This window comes from Nicotiana tabacum, chromosome 23 (genome assembly GCF_000715075.1).
Source record: "Nicotiana tabacum cultivar K326 chromosome 23, ASM71507v2, whole genome shotgun sequence".
In the NCBI taxonomy this organism is placed as follows: Eukaryota; Viridiplantae; Streptophyta; class Magnoliopsida; order Solanales; family Solanaceae; genus Nicotiana; species Nicotiana tabacum.
Window position 1 is genome coordinate 39,213,158 of NC_134102.1, and position 18,334 is coordinate 39,231,491.

Genomic DNA, 18,334 nt, shown 5'->3' on the forward strand with positions numbered 1-18,334 from the left:
AGCTTAAATCAAAATAGAGTGGTCCTTTTGAAGTGGTACATGTGACCCCTTTTGGTGCTCTTGATTTGAAAAATAAGAATGGTGAGATCTTTAGAGTCAATGGGCACCGGGTGAAGCACTACCTTGGTAAGGTCGATGATGGCCACGTTGTGGCATTGCTCCATTTCAAATGAATGATGGTAACATGCGTCGTGCCGCGACATTAAATCAAGCACTTCTTAGGAGGGAACCCATGTGTATTTCTTTCTTTTGATCTTCTTGTTAGATTAGGCATTTTTTTGAACTAACTGGTTGTGAAGTGTATGCAGGAATTGGGTGTGCAGTGCAGAAAATTGACAAGACAAAAATTGGCCAAGTGGTGAAATTATGCGGACCGCGCCTGAATTATGCGGACCGCAACAGAATTATGTAGCCGCACAATCCCTTCGCGGCCTCACAATTCTGTGTGCGGTCGCATAGCTGAAAGATGGAAAATTCCAACTCTCTGAAGTTTGGCCTAACAAAATCCTTAAGGATTTGTGGCCGCGATCACAATTTTGCGGACCACACAGATTGTGGGGCCGCGGCCATTTTTATGCAGACCGCGCTACTGAATCCGCTGCTGAGTTAGAAAAGGTAAAGAGTGAGGACCGCACCAAACTTATGCGGCCGCACTCAGGTAAGTTGGTGGGCCAACATAGTCGAGTATAAATAGGACTTTTTGAGACTATTTACACTTTACACACTCTGACCTCTCAAACTAGACTAAAGCAGTGCACTCTTTCTGGTTTTCAATCTCATCTCATATTCATCAATTGTTGATTTCCCACTACATCTTATTACTGGTATGCTAATTTCAATGAATAAATTTCATTTTGTTTTCTTTTCTTTTCTCTTTGTTGTAGTTTTCTTTTTATCTAGGGTTATATTCATGCCAAAAATATCAAATTGATGCATAATTCTTGTTTAGAAGCATGTGGGTAGTGTTTGAATGCATAATGGGGAATGGGGTTAGTAGCTTTTATTGTATAATTTCCACAAATCATGCCTAATTAGTGAAAAACCTAGTATTAATCGTACTTAGTGCCGCTCTAATTTGAATTTCGCGGCCGCATATATTTTTGGGCGGTCCGCGCTAGGGTATGCGGCTGCATACAAATTTGTGCGGTCTGCGATACCCTATGTTGAAGGCACTTGTCATTGCTAAGTTTGTGCGGCCACACTCAATTTTTTGCTGTCCACGGTTGGTTTTTGTAGTCGCACTCAATTTTGTGCAGTCCGCACTATTAAATTTCAAAGACCCAACAAATCGATTATGCGGCCACACTAAATTTTGTGCGGTCCGCGATGGGTTTTCGCGGACGCACTCAAAAGTATGCGGTCCGCGCTGATGTAACTTCAGAGAACCAGTAGTCTAAACCTGGGATCTCCATGACCGCACTCAATTTTGTGCGGTCCGCGATGGGTTTTCGCTGCCGCACTCATTTTTGTGTGGTCCGTGATGGGCAATCCGCAGCCGCACTCAATTTTGTGCCGTCCGCGCTGCCCTGTTCTGAGAAGAAGTGTCTTTCTTTCCAACTGTAATTCAATAACATATTTTGAACCCCAATTCTAACTAACTTTCACTACCTTTTTGTTGCAGACAATGGTGCGTTCACGTAGTCGAGGTGATACTTCCAAAGGGAGGGCAGAATCCTCCCGAAGCTAGGGTAGAGGAAAACCTAACATGCCATTATAAGTCCAAAAAGTCTTGGGCAAAAAGATTACTCTCAGTAGACCACCTCCGGAATCCTCAGGCACCAGTGAATACATCCTATCCCGGGAAACGTCTGAGGGGGATTCTGTATAACCACAACCGGGGGCAAAATCACAACAATTCCCCGATACACTCCGTTTAGTCGATGAACCTACCTCCTCCTCTAGTTCTTCTGATGGCTCAGAGGGAGGTAGTCAGGCATCTGCACCATCTTCCCCACCTGCTACAACACCTGCCATCATAACTACCCCAGTCATTTTAGATAATGATGTTGAGGTTCCGAATGACGGGAGAGGGGGTGACACAATTGTGGGAGCCCTGGCTAGATCAAAGAAGCCGGAGGATTGGGCTGATAGGTTTGTAAGTGAGAAGGCTTATGGAAAATTTTGGGAATGGTGGCCTCAAAAGTCGCTCACTCTTGAGCGACAATTCATAACCAAAGACCGAAGATAGCATAATCTGAATAACCAAAGACCTAAGGCATTTTACGGAGAGAAAAGGTTAGAAATGGTTCACCGTCCGGTTGAAATATTCCAATGAATTCCTCGTCAAGGAATTTTATGCCAATGTTTCCCACATCAAAAAGGGTACAAAGGTGATGAATGTCTGGAACTTGAAAATCTGGTTTGATGGCCACGCACTGAACATATATGTATGGTTTGATGATGTCGAGGCAGTGCAATACCTGGAGAAGCTAGACTTGGGTGATGCAGTTTGCCCATGGCTAGCTGAGATACTTGCTATTTCGGGAACTACACCTACATGGCTCACAGCAGGAGTTCAAATTTTCAAAGCCACCCTTAACTTTGAAGCAAAAGGGTGGGAAACATTCGTGTGCAGTCGTCTTGACACGTACCAGCATGAGAATGTCCTTCCACTCCCCCGAGCAGTATTGGTAGCTTCCATCATGGCAGGCTATCCTATTAATGTAGGAAACTTGATGTCCTACAACATCTCTAATACAGTCCAGAAAGAAGAAAGATTGTATCCATACCCAAACTTCCTCACAGAGTATTTCCAAGACCCAGGGGTAGAGCTGAGACATTTTGATGTGGAGGTGAAGGCTAAAATGCCTTTCTCATGGTACCACCTCCATGGAGCGGACAACCCTAAATTCAAGGGTAAAGCCACTACCTCCAATGGCCAGTCTGAAGAGCCAGGGGTAGTGGTCACCGGATCAGTTGCCGAGCCCTCCACAGCAGCCGGTACTTCTGCCAGAGCAGCAGCCATGTCTCCTCCTTCCTCCGGACCATCCCTCTCAGTGCCACTGTTAGTGCCCACATCTTCTACCTACCCTCAGACTGCACTGCGGGTTTCGCAGACAATATCTAGTCTCAACAACTAGATGCGGGCAGCTACCACAAAGCTGGCTGCCATATCCAGTACAGTGGCAGCACAGTCTTCGGCCCCATCAGAGCTTCAGGTACGTCCATCAGTGGAGGACTCTTTGAAGAAGATTCTTCATAACCAGAGAAAGATTCTAGGCAAAATTCTAAGTGTAGCTCGACTTGAAAAATGATTGTAGGCTCTCCTTGATCCAATTAGAAACCTGAAAGCTTCCATAGACTACGAATGTGACATGCCTAGTCAACCACTTTGAGCCGAAGCCTTTTTTATTCAATAGCCATGTTACAAGCCTTTATCCGTTTTATAATGACCCTCTCTTAGCACCCGATCATTCCTGAGCATTCTTGATACAAGTGGAAAAAGCATAAGTTTGGGGGAGAGACGAGGAATGTGAAAGTGATAAAAGGTACAAATATGAAAGGTATTCAAAGTAAGTGATGATGAAAGGCATGGAGTGAAAGATGAGGAATAAAGTAAAAAGTTGAAGGGATTCAAAGAAAGTAATGATGAAAGTCATGGAGTGATTAGAGGATAAAAATGATTGTCATGAGCAAGAAAGAGTGACATTATGTCTCTCTAGTTCCCCTAAGGAAGAAGAAAATGACTCAAAGAGTCAAAAATGTATGAGCCAAAAAGAGGAATTGGAGTGCTTGAGGAAAGATGAAACCATCATATGCTGATAAGTCCTACCTTGATCCAAAAACCTTTATTATATTCCCGCAAAAGCCCTATATGATTTCAAGTTGAGTGAGCTTATATTAGTGGTGATTTACATAAGGGGCAAGCTTATGGTACTTAGAGCCGGACTTGTGACATTTCTATTGAGAGAGATGAGCGCACTTCTTCACAATCCTTGTTTTGAGTGTTACATTCTAAAGTGAGATTTTTTCATGGAGAGTAGAGGAGGAGGAGTTTGGTTTCTACAATGACCTACGTGATAGAGCGATCTTCCTTGGTGAATTAAGTCAACTCTTGATGCTCTGGTGTCACATTAGAACTATGGTACTCAAAAAGTCAAAACATGGTGTTGTTGATAACTCATTTGTGTTGAGGGTAATTGTTAGTCCCAATTGATGCATGATTGATCCACCTTATGCCAGCTGAAATACCCTTTTTTTTCTAGTGGAGATGGGAATTACCTTATTTGCTTGAGGACAAGCAAAAGCTTAAGTTTGGAGGAGTTGATAATTAGGGATTTATCCTTTTATTTGCTCTCTTTTACTTGTGTTTTAGGCCAAAAATTCTTGGAGGTATTCCCGAAAACTAATGAAATATGTTTTCTTTCAGGAATTGTTCAAAATGAGCCAAAGGAATCAAATATTAACTCAAAAAGGAGTCAAAAGTTGAACAAAAACCAAGGCTAAGCAAAGAGGTCTGAAGCGCGGACAGCATAAATATTGTGCGGCTGCGAAAGCCATGATGTGGCCGCAATCAAAATTACGCGGTCCGCGAGAGGTAGATCCAGAGATTGTTTTTTGGGCTAAATGATGAGCGTGGACCGCACCATAAATGTGCGGTTGTGAAAGTCCTTGTGCGGCCGCGGTTGACATTACGCGGACCGCGATGACTGAGATTCAGAGAGCTGACAACTTGAGCAAAAGAGAGAAGTGTAAACCGCACCAGAATTGTGCAGCTGTCGAATCCCTTGTGCGGCCGCGATCGAAATTATGCGGTCCGCGAAATGAAGAACTAGAGAGTTGATTTCAAGCCAAACTCAAGCAAGTACGGAACTCGCCACTTTTATGCGGCCGCACTTAGAATTATGTGGTCCGCGAAAGTTCAACTAAACCTAGATACAAAAGAGAAGAACACAGATCGCATCAGAATTAGGCATCCGCGAAAGCAAGAGTGCGGCCACACTCAGAATTACACGGCCGCACAACCTCCACAGGGGCATATTTGTCAGATATTTTCAGCTTAGTATAAATAGAACTTTTTGTCATTTTTACGTTATGTTATATTTTTTATATGGCTGACTTTTCTGTTTTTGGAGTTTTGTACTAGTTTCATTTTTTAACATTATATTTTCATTCCACAAATTAATATTATGAATTTTATCTTCATTTCATCTTTAATTTTTGTTATTTCCATGAGTAGCTAAACCCATAGCTAGGGTTGTGACCCAACCCTAGTGTGGGTATTTAATGAGTATTTGATTTTAGGGCTTGAATGTGAATGGATTAGTGATATTTAGCCTAGTTCTTGCTAGAACTCAAGAATTAATGGATGCAAACATTGATTCGTGCCTTTATGACTTAGTCTATACTTGAGAAAGAGGGACTAAGTCTAGGAAAACTAGGCTAACAAGGAATTAGGGTGAACTCAAGAAATTGATAGACCCAATTAAAGGGTTAAACCTTGAGATAGTAATACCCAGCTTGAGCCAATATCACTAGATTTGCATGAATACCCATTTAGACTTGAGAAAGTCAAATTGGGTAAAATCACTCAAACTACCGAAAGGTATAGAGTGAGTATCTGAGTGTGATAGCTATATTACAATACCATCTAATCAAGCTTGCCCTAAATTTTGCTATCCTTTAGATATCCGCCTAGGTAGAAGTCACTACCCTAGTCTCTTTAAACATTTTAAAAACAACAACAAAAATGTTGTCCTTAGTTTCAATTATTGCAACCTTTAGTGTAAAGTTAGAAATAGAAGAACCAATCAAGTTATGGAAGTGCAGTTAATGCCAAAACTCACAATTAACTTAGATATACACCTAATCCCATATTCTAACTCCTTATGGATTCGATCCCGACCTTTGTTGGGTTTTTTATTGCATCGACAACCTCGCTACTCAATCGTGGTGTAGGTTTGGCACAGATCAAGCACCCATCTCATCAACCGAGCTTCAGAGTCCTACTTTCTCATAAGATAACGGAGCACCGCATGATTCGTGTGGACAATGACCTTTGCACCCATCAAGTACGGGCGAAACTTCTCAATTGCAAATACAATGGCAAGGAGCTCTTTATCCATAATGGTGTAGTTGACTTGGCAACTATTCATGGTCTTACTAGCATAGCAGAACGGGTGAAAAATCTTGTTGATGCGTTGCCCCGAAATAGCCCCAACCGCTGCGTCAGTTGCATCATACATGAATTCCAAAGGGACACTCCAATTTGGAGCGGTGATGATGAGATTAGTTGTCAACTTGAAGTTCAACAATTCAAAAGCTATCATGCAATCATCATTGAAGTTGAACTTAGCATCTTTCTCAAGAAGCTTGCATAACGGATTCACCACCTTAAAGAAATCTTTGATGAAGCACCGGTAGAAACCCGTGTGGCCTAAAAAAACTCTGCACACCCTTTACCGAAGTTGGAGGTGGAAGTTTAGAAATCACCTCAATCTTTGCCTTGTCAACTTCAATTCCATTCTTTGAGATTTTGTGGCCAAGGACAATGCCTTCCTCGACCATGAAATGACACTTCTCCCAATTGATAACCAAATTTATTTCTTCACATCTTGCCAACACTTTATCCAAATTTGCATGACAATCATCAAAATAATCTCCAACCACCGAGAAGTCATCCATGAAAACTTCAAGGTAGTCCTCTACCATGTCTGTGAAAATATCCATCATACACCTTTGAAAAGTCGTCGGTGTTGCACAAACAAATAGCATCCGCTTGAAGGCGAAAGTACCATAGGGACATGTAAAGGTTGTTTTCTCTTGATCCTCCGGAGCAATAAGGATTTTGTTGTAGCCCGAATACCCATCAAGAAAGCAATAAAAAGCATCCGACCAATCTATAAAGCATTTGCTCTAAAAAAGGAAGTGAAAAATTATCCTTCCTTGTGACTTTGTTGAGATTGCGATAGTCCATACACACCCTCCATCCGGTCACCTTTCTTGTAGGAATCAACTCATTCTTGTCATTGAACTGGAGAAGTCCACGAACTGTCATGCCCCTCTTCTTTGGGACACATTGAACCGGAGAAGTCCACAAACTATCAGAGATGGGGTAGACAACCCCGGCATCCAACCACTTGATAATCTCCTTCTTGACAACTTCTTGGATAGCCTCATTAAGTCTCCTTTGATGTTCAATAGATGGTTTGGCGCCTTCCTCCAATTTGATCTTATGCATGAAAAATGTGTGGCTTATTCCCCAAATATCCACCAAAGTCCACCCAATAGCCTTCCTCCTCTTTTGTAGTACCGCCAAAGTGGAGTCTACCTGCACGTTTGTCAAACAGGAGGAAAGAATAACTGATAAAGTAGAACAAGGGTCAAGAAATTTATACCGAAGATGTGGAGACAATGGCTTCAACTCCAAGGTAGGAGGTTCTTCAATAAAAGGCTTTGTAGGAGGAGTTGTCCTATTTTCATGATCCAAGGACATTATTCGGGGTGCATAGTAGTACGACCCCATTTCTTGCAAAGAGTTCACACATTCCATGAAGCCATCCATCTCGTCATTATCAAAGTTGAGCAATACGGCCTCCAATATATCACCCACGTTGATCATAGCACGTGTATCATCAACAATAACATCGGTCACCAAATGCACAAAAGAGCACACCTCATTGCTATTCGGTTACCACATTGACTTACACACATGGAAAATAACTTTTTCATCACCAACCTGGAATGTAAATTCTCCATCTTCAACATCACAAAGAGCCTTTCCCATATCAATGAAATGTCTCTCAAGAATAATTGGAACCTCATTGGCAACTTCTCAATCTTGAATGAGAAAATCCGTCAGAAGAATGAATTTATCAACACGAACTAAGACATATTCAATCACTCCCAAATGTCTCTTCATATTATGATCGACCATTTGCAATCTCATAGAGGTAGGTCTTGGTTGCCCAATTCCCAAGGTCTTGAAAACTAAATAGGGCATCAAATTGATACTTGCCCCATGATGACAAAGAGCTTTTGCAAACTCAGCACTTTCAATTGTACAAGGAATCATGAAAGCACCGGGATCTTCAAACTTAGGAGCCATAGAGTGCACAATTGCACTCACTTGATGAATGACTTTGATGGTTTCAAAATTCATTGAATGCTTCTTTGTCACGATATCCTTCATAAATTTTGAATAGACGGACATTTGTTCTAAAGCTTCAACTAATGGCACACTGATTGAGAAACTCTTCGTCATTTGAGCGAACTTCTTGAATTGATTATTATTATTTTACTTGGAAAATCTTTGAGGGTATGGAGGTGGAGGCTTAGGAAATGGTTCCTCAGCTTTTTGCACTACCAGCTCCGGTATGTCAATAATGTGATCCCTAGACGGGTTCACCTCCTCCTGAGTCTCTTTCACACTATTATCAATATCAATCTGAACTTCATCATTTGATTGTACCACATTGTTTGGGCCCTCTTCTTCTTGTACCACTTGCTCATCATCCACAAGTTGCCTTTGACTTGAGGTAGGTGCATTCCCACCTCTTCCACTTCTTGTAGTAACGGCCATGGCATGCCCCATGTTATTTATACCCTTTGGGTTTACTAACATTTCACTTGGTGGTGCCCCCTTTGGACGAGAATTTAGAGCTTACAAGATTTCCCCCATTTGCACTTCTATTTGCCCTATCATTTGCTTGAACATATTCTCAATACGCTCCATCTCATTGTTTGATGAACTTGGACCATGGGAAGGATAAGGCATTGATTGCTTGGTTGATGATACATCGGGGGCCTTTGAAAACCCGACCCATGATTACCTTGATTATTGTTCCATCCACCTTGATTGTTACCCCCCAATTTCCTTGATTATTGCCACTCTAACTTTCTAGATAGTTGTTGTTATGCCAATTCCCTTGATTGTTGCCACCACTCCAATTTCCTTGGTTGTTAGAATTCCAATTTCCTTTATTGTTTTGAGGTCGCCATTGTTGTTGGTATGGGACTTGGAAGTTGTTTCTTTGACCTTGAAAGCTGTTCACATATTGCACCTCTTCTTCTTGTTCATTGTAAGAATTATCTTGGTCAAAACCACTATCTCTTGCACATAATTCTCCACTCGATATTGCACTTGTGGACCCTTGGTCATTCTTTAATTTACCATTATGTTCACCCCTTCGATGGCATTGACTTGCTTAGGATTTTGCACTTGTTGAAGTTGAGCCTTTGCTAGTTGATTCATGGTGGTAGTCAATTCGGCAATGGCTAGCCCATGGTCATTCAACTCTTTGTGAAGGTAGATCACGTTTGGATCACCTTGTGGAACATTACCTTGGGATTGCCATGCCGATGATTTTTCCTCCATTTCATCCAAAATATCACACGCCTCCACATAAGGCGTAGTCATAAAGTTCCCTCATGCAAGTTGATCCACTACACATTGGTTGGTTGTGTTAATCTCACGATAGAAGGTTTGTTGAATTATGTTTTCCGTCATATCATTGTTGGGACATTGCTTGACCATTGTTCTATACCAATCCCATATCTCGTGTAGTTGTTCATTGGGCTCATGTTTGAATGGCAAATTCTCATCTCGAAATGTAGCCATATGCCCGGAAGAGAAGAACTTAGAGATAAACTTTTCCGCCAACTCATCCCAAGAATGAATGGAATGGTTCGGCAAACGTTCCAACCAATCTAAAGCTTCCCCCCGTAGAGAGAAGGGAAAAAGCCTTAGCCTCAATACATCCTCGTAGACATTTGTTTATTTGCTCCCCCAACAAGTGTCCACAAACCCCTTCAAATGATTGTATGCATTTTGACTTGGAGCACCCGCGAAGAAACCTCGTTGCTCTATAAAAGTGAGCATTACATTTGTGATTTGAAAGTTGCCCACCCTAATACGGGAAGGGACTATTGCATTGGCATATCCTTTATTGGGTAACACATGGTGTGGAGCCGCTCGTGGTGGGGGTGGCGGTGGAGCGGGGACATTGTTATAAGGCACTCGGCCCTTTCTATTGGCTTGTGGTTCAAGAGGAACCTCATCAACTTGGTCATCCTTGACGTCCACATCCCCCAAATGCAAATTTCCGAGCAAGGGCTATGACCATAACATAGGTGTTTGCCTAATGGGATAAAGACGTTAATGATTGTTTTGTTGATTAGGGTGTATTATAGCTCTCAACTCTTCGTTACCCTCGCAATGCCTCTCGTTCAGAGAGTGATTTTTCCCAATTTGGCTTTCTCAATTCCAAATGGGTATCAGCCAAAACAGTTGATAAGAGATCATATCGGGTTATTACTATCTCTAGGTTGAACCCTTCAATTGGGTTAATCAATCTCTCAATTGACCCAATTCTTTGTTAGCTAAGTTATCCTAGACTAGCTCCCTCTTTCTCAAGTAGAGACTAAGTCAAATAGGTATGAATCAATGTTGCAACTATTAATTCTAAAATTGAAGCACGAACTAAGCTAACTAATCAACCCCAATCATAAACAAGCACTAATTAGATACCCATAAGGTTTACACACTAGGGTTGGGTCACAACCCTGGTAAGAGTCTATCTACTCAAAATGGGTTTTGAAGAGAATAAAGAAGAAAAGCTAATTAAACTCATAATGAAAGATTAAAATGATGAAATCTAATGTAAATACACCAAAATAATGTAAATCTTCCCGAAGTAGTAAAGAAAAACAGCTACAGCAACTTCAGATGTTCAAAAGTGAACCTAATTTTGTGAAAATCGTCTATTTATACAGGGCTGAAAATTTCCGACAAAAATGCCCCTCGGGAGGTTCTGCGGTCGCACAATTTCATGTGATGTCCGTAGATTTCTTCTGCTTGCAAGAAGTGGAGTTCTGCGGCCGCACATTTTTGAACTGCGGCCGCGAGGCAATCTTCTGCGACCACACATTTCTTGACAGTGGCCGCGAGGCAATCTTCTGCGGCCACACAATTCTTGTGTGGTCCGTAATTAACAAAGGCTCCTGGACTTGGTCTTTTTGCATACTCTTAGATCTTTCACTCCTAGCCCAGTTCTGCGGTTGCATAATTCATCTGCGGTTCGCACATTGTTGAAAGGTGTGCTACATGTTTCTTCTTATTTTGCAGCCACATATGGAATTCTGCGGTCCGTAATTTGTTCTGCGGACCGTACATTTGTGCTTCTGTGCCCTTTATTGCCTTGTGCTTCAGAACACTCCTTTTTTAGTCAGATTTCATCTCGGGAGACCAAACTTCCAGCATTCCTGAAATGTTGTATAATTTCATTAGTTCCCGGAACAAAATTCAATACTTTCGGACTAAAACAAAACCTAAAAGGTGCTAATAAGTAGTCAAAATCCCCACTTATCAACCCCCCATAAACTTAGTCGATTCTATCGAATTTTGTGTACCTCACTCTCGGTCTTGATTCAAAAATAGTTGTTTCCACCCATACTCATCCCGATAGGACTTCACATTTTAAAAGGTCACATTAATAATCATTTAAGGCATCCACAACTAATTCAGATTTACGGAGTGTTACAACAAATTTGGAAACGAAATCCATGCCATTGCCAAAGGAGATTCTTCACCAAGCTTGAACTTAGCATCATAAATCAAAGGATGCATTTGGTATTGGTACCCATCTATTTCTTTCACGTAATAAGCTCACTTCTAAGTTAAATTCACATAATCTTCCCATGGAGTCAATCCAATTAGAATATGCTTATCCCTCAAGAAACCTACATTGCATTCACATTTACCTCCACATTGAGAAAGGATTATTCTACGTAGCTCTTGTAGTTCAGGCAAATCCTGTCAAAGCTTACCAATCACTGCATATTGAAGACCTTCGATAATTTTCATGCCATTTACTTATTCTTCTATCCACTTCATGATAGGTTCTCTATGTAAAAGCTGAATAGGTTTAACTGGAATATGTTACACTTCTTTTCAACTAGGGTTTACGTGCATGGGCATATTTAATGAACTTAGCTTCAATAAATTGGAGAAGTCTATGGGCTGGGAAGTGTTTGGATTAGGATTAGGAGATGGTATTGTGGCTTGGGGAGAAAGACCAGCAATTGAGGGTGGCTGGCCATCGGCCAAGTTGGCCTTAGGAGGAGCTCGTAGCGAAATCGCCTAGGAATCGCCTATTTAGCCAGAGCTAGGTTGTTTTTTTCAAGAGCTATTTGTTGCATTTTTACTTGGTTTGAAATTTAGTTACTTTTTCTCACAAGGTTTTAGAGTTCGGGTTTCGGCGATTTTGGAAGGAATTTTTACTACTTAGATTGGGCTAAGTATTTTTGACATGGATATGTTTAAATTTCATGATTCCAACCTTGAAATTAGCGATTGATTGATGAATTGAATTGAAGAAATTGGGGATTTTAGTAAAAATCTCTCTAAATCATAAATTGATGATTTGAATGCCGAATTGAGGTCAGAATTGGATGAAATTGGTATGGTTGGAGTCGCATCGGAATTTGTGAGTTTTGTCGGGTTCCGGTGTGCGAGCTCAGGGTTGACATTTTAATTTTCATTAAAAATCAAAGCTTTATTATTCCAAATCATTTCTTATGAATTTTATTTATGATATTAAGTTATTTTGGCTAGATTCGAGCCGTCTAAAGGTTGTTTCTCGCTGGAAGGGCTTCTTAGACTATTTATTTAACTTCTTTGAGGAATGTATCTTGCCTAACTTTGTGTGGGGGAACTTTCCCATAGGAATTGGTCTACTTTACTATGTGAATTATGTCAATTATGTGAAAGACGTGTGCATGAGGTGACGAGTGTGTACACTGGCTTATATGTTGTATTTGACTGGTTTAGACTCTTAGGCCTTTAATTGAAGTTGTTATATGGAATACCTTTCATTTTTTATTTATTTTCCATTTTGTTTTATTGTTGTTGAAATTTTTGTACACATTGTTGTTGAGTCATGGGCTATGTATTGTTATTTTGGCAATGTTGTGGCATATGGGCATGTGTGGTGCGAGTTGATTATTGTGTTGTGATGAGATGCACATGCGGTGGCATAAAGGCAATGTTATTGATGCACAATCGGCGAGATAAGGGGGTTTTATGAGCATGTTACTAGTAAGGAGAATTACTTCATTTGAAGCACAGGAGGCGAGATAAGGGGGCTAAAGCGCGTGAAGCTAATTCGGGGAAAATATTCTTAAAATTAATGTAAGGCTCACGCGGCATCATAAGGATGATATATAATTATGATATGTGGCACATGGAAGTGGCTTTTGTTGTATTTTTGTGTCGGAACGGTTTGTGACTTCTTGAGTGTGTCATGCATATTACGTGATTTGCTGCGTCGTTTTAATGTGCTAATATTTGTCTCCGTTGTTACTTGATGAATTGGTTGTCAAAATGGATTTACTTGCGCGGGGTTATTATCTCATATTTTGTTGGGTTGTTGGTAACATAACAGATTAAAATTAAGAAATTGTTATCATGCTTTACTTAATTTAATTCATAAGTTAAACACATTATCTCATTTGATTCTTTACTTTATGTAAATTGTTATCATGCTTTACTTTATTAAATTCTTAAATTGAACTCATTATCTCATTTGATGCTTTATTATATTTAAATTTTTATCATGCTTTACTTTATTTAAATAAATTGTCTGAATATTTTATTGGTAATTGACACGGATATGATGTACGTGGTGGCACGATCTCTTGGTCGTGCGAAGATGATTGATAATGTGGGCACGAGGTGCCATGTGTATAAGATTTGTGATTTGTGGTTTATAAATTCCGATTATGAGGTGTGGTACCATGGCTGTTATTACTTTCCTTAATTTATTTCACTTATATTTTAATTGTGTTTTGATTATTTTGTTGTTTATCACATGTTTACTCCTTTTGTCATTTATTGCTTTTACTTTCCGTTGTTAGCTTTATATTGATATTCTGCACAATTTTTCATGTCTAGTGAGTGTATTGACTTGTACCTCATCACTACAATACTGAGGTTAGACTTGATACTTAATAGGTACCATTGTGGTGTACTCATACTACGTGTCTGCACATTTTGTAGAGATACAAGTACTTCAGATCATGTTTGTTTTAAGAGTGGCGCCTGTGCGGTTGGAAACTTCAAGGTATACCTAATGTTCCATTCACAGACCTCAAAATCACCCTCTAACTTCATTTCTGCTACTATTGAATTGTTATCCAAAGTAGTATTCTATTTTTGAATATCTTGTGTACTCCCTGTAGAGCGTATGACTTTATATTACCGAGTTTTGGGATTGTGAAAGTTGTATTATGATATTGGCTATGTTTTGGGCCATTATTCTCCGTTTTATTTAATATTAAGTTGTTATATCACGTATGATGTTATTGTGTGATAGGCTTACCTAGTAGTAGAGACTAGGTTCCATCACGATCCTTAAGGTGAATTTTAGAGTCGTGACATGTGCACATCAGAGCTCTAGGTACATTGGTTCTAAGAGTAATAAGAAAGTTTAGTAGAGTCTTGCAGGTCGATATGGAGACATCCGTACTTATGTTGAAGAGGATACGAAACTATTAGGAAATTCCACTTATTTGATTTGCCATCGTGCGACATTGATTCAACTTGAAGCGTATATCTTACACTCCTTTACATCTAGTCGTATATAATGTTGCACACTCGGTATTAGCTATGCACCGACGGTTTTTGATGCTGCATATGAGCTATAAGAGGGCTATGGATACTCGATCATTATCTCGAGGTGTTGTCCAGACTAAGGATGCAGATGTGTTGGTAGATCTTTTAGTTGTTCAGTGAAGGATGTAGCGTGTTCTAGTATATAGTTGGCAAGTACGAGCTTGGGAGGATTTAATTGATTACCTAGTTGTTGTGATCAAGGTAGGGTCATGGGAGAATGTTGATTTGAGGATAGTTAGTGGTATTAGAGGTTATGTGTTTTGTATAGGATTTATATTCAGTAGAAGGTATATATTATCATCCAGGGAACTTGAGGAAGTGGCATGACTGTCGCGAGGATGATTACGTGTTTAGTAGAGGATTTGAGGTATTTTATGACTGGTGCTACCAAAGCTTACGAAAGATTTAGTTAGAGTGCGAAGCGGGGTCATATCATATATGGAGAAAGGGTATTATGGGATAACAGATGTTATGTTCTATGGCCTCGATCCTAATGGGGGAGTCTGTTATCGATGATCAGATTGCATGGTCATGTGTTATATTAGTTTTGGTCTGAGGTAAACATGTGGAATTGGAAGGTTCCCAAAAATTATATATGGCTAAGATATGATATTTGCATGGGATAGTGTTGAGACCTGCGGTATTTTTGTATCTTTAGTAATTCTACGTTTCAGTATGAGAGAGGTTAGAGGACAACTTCAGATTCACAGAAGGTCTCTTTATAGTGGGTATCTCGGTTGTGGCATTATTGGGTGTTTCAGAAGGATTACAGTGGTTTATGGGCTTTCGAACAATGTGATTTGTGATAGGATCTCCTATGGTGAGCTTTGGTTTAGGATTGTATTGTATTATCAAGGAGAAGTGTTAACTTGAAGGCAAGTCGAGGAGAATTCGAAGAAATGGGTCATTCCGGTGGTGTTGGGTCAATATAGTAATAAAGGTAATTGGTTCCTTTGGTGCGGTGATGCTTTACCGGTGTTTTGTGGAAATAATCTTGGGTTTGACAGCCTGCGTGACATGGTTGAGTTGGGGAAATTTAGCTCTGATGACTTGGTTATGTGCATCTGGGTTTCAAAGAGTTCTTGATAGTGTCGACCACGACTTGGGACGAATGTCTGCTACAGGCATAAGAAATATGTTGTGTGTTATGATTATTCTCCATATGGGGTCACGTGTTCTTGATAGCATGGGCAGTTTAAGATGTTTAGAAGAATGCTAGCATTATTTGTTACCACCTGAGAAGGGTGCGCACATTAGAAGGTGCACACCATGCTTTACTTTATTTAATTCTTAAATTAAACTATTTATCTCATTTTATGCTTTACTTTATTTAAATTGTTATCATGCTTTACTTTATTTAATTCTTAAATTGAACTCATTATCTCATTCGATGATTTACTTTTTGTTATCATGCTTTACTTTATTTAAATAAACTTTCTGAACATTTTATTGGTAACTGACATGGATATGATGTACGTGGTGGCACGAGGTATTGGATGTGTGAAGGTTATTGATAATGATGGCATGAGGTGACATGTGTATAAGATTTGTGATTTGTGGCTTGTAAATTCTGATTAAGAGGTGTGGTACCTCGGGGTGATTCTTGTTGTAAATTCTGTGTTGGAATGGCTTGATGATTGAACTATTATTACTTTCCTTAATTTATTTCACTTGTATTTTAACTGTTATTATTTTGTTGTTTATCACATGCTTACTCATGTTGCCATTTATTGCATTTACTTTCTGTTGTTAGCTTTATATTAATATTCTGTACGGGTTTTCATTCCTAGTGAGTGTCTTAGCTTTACCTCGTCACTACTCCACCGAGGTTAGCCTTGATACTTACTGGGTACCGTTGTGGTGTACTCATACTAGGCTTCAGCATATTTTGTGAAGATACTAGTATTTCAGATCGTGTTGGTATTGAGAGTCGCGCATGTGCGGTTGGAGAATTCAAGGTATACCTGTTGTTCCGTTCGCATGCCTTGGAGTCACCCTCTTACTTCATCTCTGCTACTGTTTAATTCTAATCCAAAACTGTATTGTCTTTTGGAATATCTTGTGTACCTCTATAAAGCTTATGACTATGTATTACCGGGTTTTGGGATTGTGAAAGTTGTATTATTATATTGGCTATGTTTTATTCAATATTAAGACGTTATGTCCTCTCTGATGTTGTTGTGTGATAGGCTTACCTAGTCGGAGAGACTAGGTGCCATCACGATCCTTAGGATAAGATTTTTGGATTGTGACATGTGCACAGCAACAGTACAGAATCTATGCATCGTAATCAGGCTAATAGTTCAGCATATAGAGGATATGTGCAAGAATAGTAAATCAAGTTAAAGAGAATTCATATATAGAGAATATATGTATTGTCAGTCAATATATCAAAGAAATCAGCATATATAGAAGATATGCATAAAGGCATGTATACAATTCGAAGCTAGAAAATAGAGAAGATACACAATAAAAACATGTATACATCCAAAGAGTTTGCATATAAAGAAGATACAAATGTCCAAATATTGATTAGTTTCCACAATCTATGTGTATGTCACCAAGGAGAAACATGAGAGGATGACTCTACGAGGGATGGATCCTTATTCACATGCTGTACGGACAAATCACGTGCAAAAATATTAACATCCGTATGGACAACTCACGTGCTCTCAAACCAGTTCATATCACCAAAATCATATACAAGAATACACGTATACGAACAACATATATCAAGTCATATACTCAAGGACTGAGAAAACTAACATGCTAAGGTATATGGATGCGCGAGGTGTACAACTACAACTCATATTAGGCCGGTACGCTACATAATAACAAGATTAATACTCGAACATGATATGAAAAGCTCATACATGGTCTCAAACATAATTCAAGTAGTTCACGCAACCATACAAATGATAAAACAGGTATCATAGGAAGTACACAGTTCCAACAAGGCGTACTAGAAGCCTAAAGTCCAATCCAATCAAAATCACACATAGTACCTGTATATACGCTCGTCACCTCACATATACGCCACTTTTTACACATTCCAATTAGCCAAATAAGGTCACATCCTAAGGGGTATTCCCTCACAAATGATTTGGTAAGATACTTACCTCAAACGAGCAAAATCAATACTCTAAGAATGCCTTCCCCTTTGAAATCACCTCCAACCAGTTCGGCTCTAGCAAAAAACAACTCAATAACTTCGAACAAAGCTATAGGAATCAATTTCAAATAATAAAGCTTCAATCTTTATTCAATTCTCTATAAATCAACAAAAGTCAACCCAGGCCTACACGGTCAAAACATGAATTAAGGGATAGATTACAACTATCCATAACCCTATGAGTCAAAATATGTGATTAGATTCAAAAACCAAGTCGAAATCAACCTTTAAATCCTCAAAATTCATACTCTTAAGTTGTAGGCAAAATCCCATTTTTTCCTCCAAAATCTCATGATTAACATGTATAAATCCATGGAAATTCAAGATATATAGTCAAATCAAAGTGAGAATTACTTACTCACAATATAGTGATAAAACTATCTCCAAATATTGCCTCTAGCTGAGCTCCAAAACTCCAAATAATGAAAAATGACCAAAAAGTCGACTCAAAATCCTCTTGTCTAGTCGCACCTACGGCCCACTTAGCCTATTCTGCGATGTTGCTTCTGCTACATGTTCCTTGCATCTGTGAGAATTCCCTAAGCTTGCAT